The following is a 9,861-nucleotide window of genomic DNA, read 5'->3' as shown; positions in this document are numbered from 1 at the left end:
AAGGCACTTTGTTTGACACTATGGAATGACTATAAATGACCGTGTTTCCTATTTAAAACAAAATTATCTTTAATTATAACAAATTATCACAGATTATACGTACCGTTTCATTGCTATCACCTTTCTTATTCTTGTATGTATTTCTAGACCTTAATGAAATTTCATTCGAATCTTCATTGATAAATTCGGGTTCTGTAACACCGAGGATGCAGTCTCCGTCGTCTGACTGGAAATATTAATTATCTATTAAGTAGATGAGCAAAGACATCTTGTAATTGATATTGGTAGCTAATCTATAGCGTATGCCAGATGGCCCAGTGGTTAGAACTCATGCATCTTAACTAATGATTTCGGGTTGAAACCGAGGTAAGCACCGCTGTTTCATGTGCTTAATTTTTTCTTTATAATTCATCTCGTGCTCTGCGGTGAAGGAAAACATTGTGAGGAAACCGGCATGTGACAAATTTCATAGAAATTCTGCCACATGTGTATTCCACCAGCCCGCATTGGAACAGCGTGGTGGAATATGTTCCAAACCTTCTCCTCAAAGGGAGAGGAGGCCTTTAGCCCAGCAGTGGGAATTTACAGGCCGTTGTTGTTGTTTGTTTGTTGTTGAATTATTTTTAATTGCATGACTTGCTTAAATTCAAGATTTGTCTGCTTTCGTACTTCCATGGGGATACGCTATAGATTAGCTACCAATATCAATTACAAGATGTCTTTGCTCATCTACTTAATAGATAATTAATATTTCCAGTCAGACGACGGAGACTGCATCCTCGGTGTTACAGAACCCGAATTTATCAATGAAGATTCGAATGAAATTTCATTAAGGTCTAGAAATACATACAAGAATAAGAAAGGTGATAGCAATGAAACGGTACGTATAATCTGTGATAATTTGTTATAATTAAAGATAATTTTGTTTTAAATAGGAAACACGGTCATTTATAGTCATTCCATAGTGTCAAACAAAGTGCCTTACCGTCATCTGCCCCTATATATGCTTAGATCTTGAAAATTAAGCGACAGATTTTTATGTGGTTTTTTTTAATAAATAGTTTATCGAGAGGAAGGTTTTTGTATATAATACATGAACAGAATAGTCAACAAACACTGATAATTTTAGAACTGTCTAATGTAATGTCGTAAATGAACAAATTCTTTAGCTATAGATATATTTAAACCATTTAGTATGAGCATTGCAAAAAACAGTATCTATTTTTCTTGGAGTTCAAGTTTGCTTCATACGAAATTTCATCAAATTCGGTTCAGAATTGTTTGTGAAAGGGCGACAAACAGACACACAGTGTATGTTTATAATATTAATAGTTTAGTAGGCATAGTATTCGATACCTACGTACGCTCGGCTCGACTGCCTGCTATCTTATTTTTGCGCTAGCTAGCAGAACTGACCACAAGTTCAGTTACATCTATACACATAATAAAATTGGAGTGTCTGTTTGTAATATTCAAATAGTCCTTTTTCAACCGACTTAAAAAAGGAGGAGGTTATCAATTCGTCTGTATTTTTTTTTTTTTTTTTTTAATGTTTGTTACCTTATAACTTTTTACTGGGTGGACCGATTTTGATAATTTTTTTTTTGTTTGAAAGGTAGTGCTTCCCGTGGGGTCCCATTTTTTTTATTTTTTTTTCCGATGATGATATCCATGTGAAAACGACATAAGTCTTAAATTTGCATTATGTAAATGCGCGACAAATAGGTGAATAACTGAAAACCACGTTAACCAATTTTGATAATTCTTTTTTTATTATAAAATATATACTTCAAGGGTAATTTGGTGAAAGTTTGGTAAGGTTCTGAGCACAGGATTCATGACAAAGTAACGGAACGGAAGGGAACGGAACAATTCTGAGGAGCACGTTAGCGATACTCAATCGAATCTTTTATTTATAGGTTATTTGGATATTTGAGTCACCTTCCGTAATGTGGTTATGTTTATGTAATTATCATAGTCGAATATTATAATCAACTAGCTACCCACCCCGGCTTCGCACGGGTGCAATACTGATACTAAATATACTACAGAATTTGTTTATTGACGACATCACATCGCAAACTTCTAAAATTATCAGTGTTTCCTTACTATATTGTTCATGTATTATATACACAAACATTCCCCTTGAATCACACTATCTTTTAAAAAAAACCGCATCAAAATCCGTTGCGTAGATTTAAAGATATAGGGACAGAGAAAGCGACTTTGTTTTATACTATGTAGTGATGGAACTCCTATACCGCTCGCAGTTAGGGTGCGATATGGGGCAGAATTTCTTACTATCTTTAATCAAATTTTGTGTATGTGATGTGATGTCATATGATGTACGAAATATAGTTGGTCTTTTTCAAAGTTTTTTTGCTGAGTTCGATTACAGCTCTTTCGAGGGATCCTTGTAGTTTACGCCGCGTGACGTATTAAATCCGCATTTTCGAAAGTCTATTTTTGCTTTATTCGCAAGTTTCCTTTGAAATTGTCCTCGAAGTAGTTTCTGACTCATATAAACGGAACGCTTAATCTATCCATATTAAAAAAATTAGTTAGTCAACATCAACTTCACTTAAAATCAAAAAATAAATAAAAATTTTAACAAAAAGAAAAACCGACTTCAAACAAAACACTATTTTAAAACAAATGAATATGCACGAAAAAGTAATAAAAATAACTGCGTATTCAACATATTTTTTAGAGTCTTCCTAAGTTAAATGAAATGAAAAATATTAGACTACTTAAAAGTCGATTAACGATTATATCATGTAGTTATAATTATTGTTATATTTGGAGTCGGTGTCAGCCAATAAAACCCTACAGTATATCTATCAAAAAACAATACGAGAATACTTTAACAAATATGTTTTTTACAAATTACCTTTTACACATTAATATACTGGATCAATCAAGGGGCTCGTATCGCTTCTTTCTTTTGATTGTTGGGGCAAGGGCACCGTGGCTGACACAACTCTTGTGTGGCTCTTCCTATCATTGCGAAGCAAAATTCGCCAAGCGTTGGATTGTTCACCCATCAAAAGGGAACGTGAGCTGGGTTTAGACCGTCGTGAGACAGGTTAGTTTTACCCTACTGATGGCTCGTCGTTGCGATAGTAATACTGCTCAGTACGAGAGGAACCGCAGTTTCGGACATTTGGTTCATGCACTCGGCCGAGCGGCCGGTGGTGCGAAGCTACCATCCGCGGGATTATGCCTGAACGCCTCTAAGGCCGAAGCCAGCCTAGCCGAATCCGGCAAGGATATGCTCACTGTGGAGCCCCGAGAGTCGGGAGGCTCTAAACGATGTGACTTTACTAGTCGCGCTTTATTCGTAAGGTGCGACGTCGAAGCCCATTTGGAACGCGGCGATCGATGCGAGCGGTCTTAACACGTGCATCACGGCGCCGAAGTTTCGAATATACCTCAGTTCGATGTCGGGGCTCGGAATAGTCTGTAGACGACTTACGTTCCTGGCGGGGTGTTGTGCTCGGTAGAGCAGCGTCGTGCTGCGATCTGTTGAGACTCAGCCCTACGCCAGGTGATTCGTCCGAGGACGTATCTATCTATACAACAAACATTTACTCTATATACGCGAAACGAACAACGACACTCTATCGTCGCGTCTGAATTATATATATTAATAATATATATTCGTGTGTGTCTTTGTTTGGTAGTAGCGTTTTATAGAGTAGTGTAGAGTAGGTAGTAAGTAGTAGCGTTCGAAAGATATGCGGTATGCGTTACCGGTATATTTTAGAACTCTAAATACTACTCTATAAATATAACACGAATATTGAATTTTAAGAAATTTCCGATAAATCAATATAATCATAATATACTCGAACTCGTAGAGTTCGAGTAGGAGAAGTAGAAGGAGGATGATAGGTCGTCCTCGAGAGATTTCGATTTTTTTCAATACACGAACGTTCCAAGTTTTCGTCGAACACTCCGAAATCGTTAGAGTCCCTGATTTAGTAAATCATTTTCGTTTAATGTTTATTCTTTTTATATATTATTTTACGTATCTTCTTATAACGTCATTTTCGATAAATTAATACGAATCAATAACTAAACTCTACATATGTCACTACAGTACTCTATCGATACACGAACTTTCGTATTTTATCATCATGTACATATACGAATAGAGTAGTATATAATAATAATGTTATTTATTACATACGTATCGTATATTATACGACTAGTATAGTAATTAATAATATCTATTATTATAATTTTTAAAACGATATACGGGTGAAATGAACGAATGTACGTATATTACGTAGTCTCTATAATACAATACACGAACGTTCAAACGAATAGTCTTTCATATCGACACACTTTGTGAAATCCTCGAACGTGTCTCGAAAAACTCGTTTTTCTTGTTCGTTCGTCGTCGTCTTTGTTGTTGTTGTTGTTGTTGTTGTTGTTGTTGTTGTTGTTTTTTTCTTTTATTTGTTTTTGAATTTTATCATATTGAGATAGGCAAAAAATCGTTCCCTCGGTCCAGTATAGGTTGTACTTTGGTTAGTTTGGAAGGGAAAGGATTTAGGGAGGGAGTGGTGTTGGGAGAGGGGGGGGTTCGGGGGTTATTTTAGGGGGGAATGTTGTTGCATCAGCGAGTCTATTGGGGATATGAGATAGAAAAAAAAAAAAAATCACATTCCGTTCGAACGCGCCGAATGTCATCTTCGTCGCCAGGCATATATAAGGAGTAGTGATGGTTCGAACGTCGAACAAACCGAATTGTGTTCGTGAGACGCGAAGTGACCGTTCAATACTCTCGTATGACGAAAACGTATTATATGTCTTATCCATTTGTTTGTCGAGTGTATCTTGCGTAAAACGACGACGTGATGTGTTTCTCGTAGTCTCTTACTCTTGGTAGTTTACTACTTGAATATCGTCGCGATCGTCGCGGAAACACTGCAATACACAATAAACACACGGTGGTTAAATGATAATATTATATTTGTTTTCGTTCTGTAAAACTGTGCCGACCGACGGACGCACGTAAATCTCTCTGCCTCATGCGTACCCTCTTCGTCGTCGTCGTCGTCTTCGTCGTCGCTATCGCTACGATTATATCCTCATAATATAATTTAATTAAAGAAATTTGAGTTTAACTGTGAGTAACATAACCTTCAAGTATTTTTAGTTGAATTTTCCTTACAATTTTACGTTAAAATACTTATACATATTTAGAACAACTATTACTTACTATTTATAAGTAAAATGAATTTGCAAAGACATTATCTATTTCTAAATTTTTACTTTCATTTCCTGATTATATTTTTATGTTTCAATTATTTTGTTATATTGGTAATACCTAAATGATTTGTTTATTTCATTATTTAATAATAATCATGTAATTTGGTGTATATATTTAATGGCAATTATATCTCATTGTCATTATGTATATGGCCCAAATTATATTTATATTATTCGATTCTTTTTTCTAGATCATGATTATTCTGTATGGTTGTGAATGTTTGAATAAAATTACTGTTTGCGATTACAGTTTCATAGAAGAAATACAAACCAAAACAAAGATATGCAAATACATTAATGCTGTATTTTCCAGCGTGAGGCTACATCTATACCTCTAACTTGAAGATTCTTAGTGAAAATGTAGTAATAAATGTAGTTTTAAATAATAAAACAAATAATAATTACTGTAATAACTTTGGTTTTATTTTTACTAAAATATAATATTATGTATTGCATACATAAGTTATGTATTTACATTAAACAATAAAGATTGTTTAATTGTTTGTTTTAATGTACCTATTAATTGAAAAAGTATGAATAACAACAACATAGTATATTATTAAGCAATGATAATGTTTTTAAAATTGGTTATTTATATGTTCAAAACAAACCACTGTAGTCAAGAGTATTCATATTTATTTATAGATTTTTCTTACAAAATTATGAAGAAATTTATAATCATTCTTAATTCAAAATTATTTTATAAAACCATGCCAGTAACACAAAATAAAAGATACAGAATAAAGAGATAAATCGATTTTTTTAGTACATTTATTGTTAGAATTAAATAATTAGAAAATTAATTATATGGATAAGTAGATTGTAGTTTAATGCATGGCCACATGTTTCTTGGATGTTGTCTGTCTGCACCAAATCATCATTAATAGCTTAGCTGCTCCAAATAAAGGATTGATACACTGATAGCCTGAAAAATAAATTTATTTCATTTAAAGATGTTTACACTAAAGATTTATGGTTGATTAATAATACTATGCATTATCTCCATTATATCTACAACACATTCTCATCTTCCACCCTTGAATATAATAAAAATAAGTAAAGTATTTATATTATGTTTTCGAATATACTCATTTAACCAAAAGACACAAATAACAAATATATCTTCTGTTGAAAATTTTGTTCTCTAGTTTAAGTAATGTAGTGTAAAGTAATACATAATAAAATATTATTAAATTACTCAAATGTCTTTACAATAGTCATTTATTTTAATGTAATTAAATAACGTATTAGCATCCCATAAAAATAAATTTTAAATTTACTCACCTTGCGGTTGTATCATATGATGTAATTAGATTATATATATAATAATATTTAAAACAATATAATCAGTATTTTCTTATATTAATTGAGCGTTCATTTCTTCTTCACATGTCCAAATACTTAATAACTTTGTTCTAAGGCAATTATCAATAATGTTATATCCATTTTAGCTAATATAATATTGTTTTCCGTATTTGAATTTGAAAGTTAATTTTTAACATGAGCACTCACTGGCTCCCAGCAGTCCCAGCTAAACAAATTGAATTACAATTCCAACTCGATAAGAAATTAACGAAAACGTCAAAATACTTGCTTACGAAAACGTCAAAATACTCGTACTAGCAAAATGTCGAAAACCGCGAAAGTAAAATAATTTATAGTTAACTGTCAAACTCGTACTAGGGGTACTTGTATTTAGAATGAAGGAATTTACTATTTTATATTTTTTATTTATACCTCATAAAAATTTCCAAAAAATAAAACAAACACGTGAAAGAATAGATAAAATATCTTAAGAAATAAGAAAGTTATGGGACTTTGAAGTTGCGGTTGTAGAAAAATTTTGTTACAAGCGGCGTTCCGTCGTGTGACGTCATCTGACCTACGACCCAGCGGGTAATCGCCGGGTACGTACTACGAATACGAAATACGAATGATGCGTTGTTGCTCCTACCTTTTAATTGGATTTTGTTTATTACCCGATGGCAGAAGTTAAAAAAAATGCCAACATTTATTGTATTGTATATCCTATGTGTCAAAGCACAACAGTTAAAAATCCCAATAAAATATTTTTTCGTGTACCAAATAATATAACAAGAAGGAAAAAGTGGTGCAAATTAATGAAGCATGATTTAATTGGCCCTAACAGTTCTAAATATCTGTGTTAAGATCATTTTTATGTTAGTAACTATTAAATATATCCTATACTATGTTTAACTTTATAGTCGTGAGAAGTGTGCATTAACTGATTCAGTAAAAAAACTATATATTTTATGTAAATTAATTTTAGTGCTGTGAAAATATAATTTATTTACAGGTTGAATATGACACTCAAAATTTAGTAAAATATCGACTGGTTGGGGGATCATTAATCATTCAAATAAAAAGAGAAACAAAGCAGTTCAAGTAAACACTTCAGTTTCAGAGTTCACAAAAAAAACAAACAATGCTAAAAATCATACTAAAGGAACAGTGCGAAAGATACAGGAAATAAGTGCTCCCAAATCGTTTACTTCTATCTTCAGCACTCTCCATCAAAAATATCGATATCATCTGTAAGCAGTTCTCTTTCAAAAACATCAATATTTTCACAAAACGGTACTATTTTGTGTTCAAATAGTTCTTTCTCAGTCACAATCAAGCCTTAATATCCCAATCATACCTTAAATAAAATAACTAAAAACGTTATTTTTTATATGAGGTTACGAGAAGATTTCTTTTCTTGCTAAACTACTTATGAAAGTATTTATACTATATATGCTAGTCAAGTAAGTGATATTCTAATATCATTTAAGAAAATTCCTTAGACAATTCCTCTGTGAGGCTGGCTATAGATTTCGATATATTATGTAAAACCTTAGATAGTAAAATATTCAATAAAACTTTTTCCTTAATAGCTCACCTAATGAAAGAATTTATACATATATTTTCGACCTGTAGAAGAAATTACGTAGAAAAACAAAGCAAGAGCGCGAACCGGAAACTAATGGTTGAATGATTCGTGGTGCGGTGATACCGAACAGGTCGAATGACGTCACAGGCGACTCGTAAACTACAGATGTTCCGAACTAAAATACGTAAACTTTAATAATCTATTTCTAAGTCATTTATTGATGGATTTCAAAATTTCAAAAAAAAAGTCGAGCCGAGCGTACGTAGGTATCGAATACTATGCCTACTAAACTATTAATATTATAAACATACACTGTGTGTCTGTTTGTCGCCCTTTCACAAACAATTCTGAACCGAATTTGATGAAATTTCGTATGAAGCAAACTTGAACTCCAAGAAAAATAGATATTGTTTTTTGCAATGCTCATACTAAATGGTTTAAATATATCTATAGCTAAAGAATTTGTTCATTTACGACATTACATTAGACAGTTCTAAAATTATCAGTGTTTGTTGACTATTCTGTTCATGTATTATATACAAAAACCTTCCTCTCGATAAACTATTTATTAAAAAAAACCACATAAAAATCTGTCGCTTAATTTTCAAGATCTAAGCATATATAGGGGCAGATGACGGTAAGGCACTTTGTTTGACACTATGGAATGACTATAAATGACCGTGTTTCCTATTTAAAACAAAATTATCTTTAATTATAACAAATTATCACAGATTATACGTACCGTTTCATTGCTATCACCTTTCTTATTCTTGTATGTATTTCTAGACCTTAATGAAATTTCATTCGAATCTTCATTGATAAATTCGGGTTCTGTAACACCGAGGATGCAGTCTCCGTCGTCTGACTGGAAATATTAATTATCTATTAAGTAGATGAGCAAAGACATCTTGTAATTGATATTGGTAGCTAATCTATAGCGTATCCCCATGGAAGTACGAAAGCAGACAAATCTTGAATTTAAGCAAGTCATGCAATTAAAAATAATTCAACAACAAACAAACAACAACAACGGCCTGTAAATTCCCACTGCTGGGCTAAAGGCCTCCTCTCCCTTTGAGGAGAAGGTTTGGAACATATTCCACCACGCTGTTCCAATGCGGGCTGGTGGAATACACATGTGGCAGAATTTCTATGAAATTTGTCACATGCCGGTTTCCTCACAATGTTTTCCTTCACCGCAGAGCACGAGATGAATTATAAAGAAAAAATTAAGCACATGAAACAGCGGTGCTTACCTCGGTTTCAACCCGAAATCATTAGTTAAGATGCATGAGTTCTAACCACTGGGCCATCTGGCATACGCTATAGATTAGCTACCAATATCAATTACAAGATGTCTTTGCTCATCTACTTAATAGATAATTAATATTTCCAGTCAGACGACGGAGACTGCATCCTCGGTGTTACAGAACCCGAATTTATCAATGAAGATTCGAATGAAATTTCATTAAGGTCTAGAAATACATACAAGAATAAGAAAGGTGATAGCAATGAAACGGTACGTATAATCTGTGATAATTTGTTATAATTAAAGATAATTTTGTTTTAAATAGGAAACACGGTCATTTATAGTCATTCCATAGTGTCAAACAAAGTGCCTTACCGTCATCTGCCCCTATATATGCTTAGATCTTGAAAATTAAGCGACAGATTTTTATGTGGTTTTT

General features: G+C 32.9%; 1 long non-coding RNA gene across 1 annotated transcript; it reads right to left on the bottom strand.

Moving 5' to 3' along the window:
- Window positions 1-5,899: 5,899 nt before the first annotated feature.
- On the bottom strand, window positions 5,900-6,837 carry LOC124541154. Its single transcript, XR_006967195.1, has 2 exons — window positions 6,565-6,837; window positions 5,900-6,205 (listed from the first exon to the last, which is right to left on the bottom strand). It is a non-coding gene; the product is annotated as an uncharacterized LOC124541154 (long non-coding RNA).
- Between the last annotated feature and the right edge of the window lie 3,024 nt (window positions 6,838-9,861).

Source organism: Vanessa cardui, chromosome 27, assembly GCF_905220365.1.
Source record: "Vanessa cardui chromosome 27, ilVanCard2.1, whole genome shotgun sequence".
NCBI lineage: Eukaryota > Metazoa > Arthropoda > Insecta > Lepidoptera > Nymphalidae > Vanessa > Vanessa cardui.
Note: the sequence above shows the minus strand (reverse complement) of the source record. Positions and strands in the feature narration are given on the sequence as shown.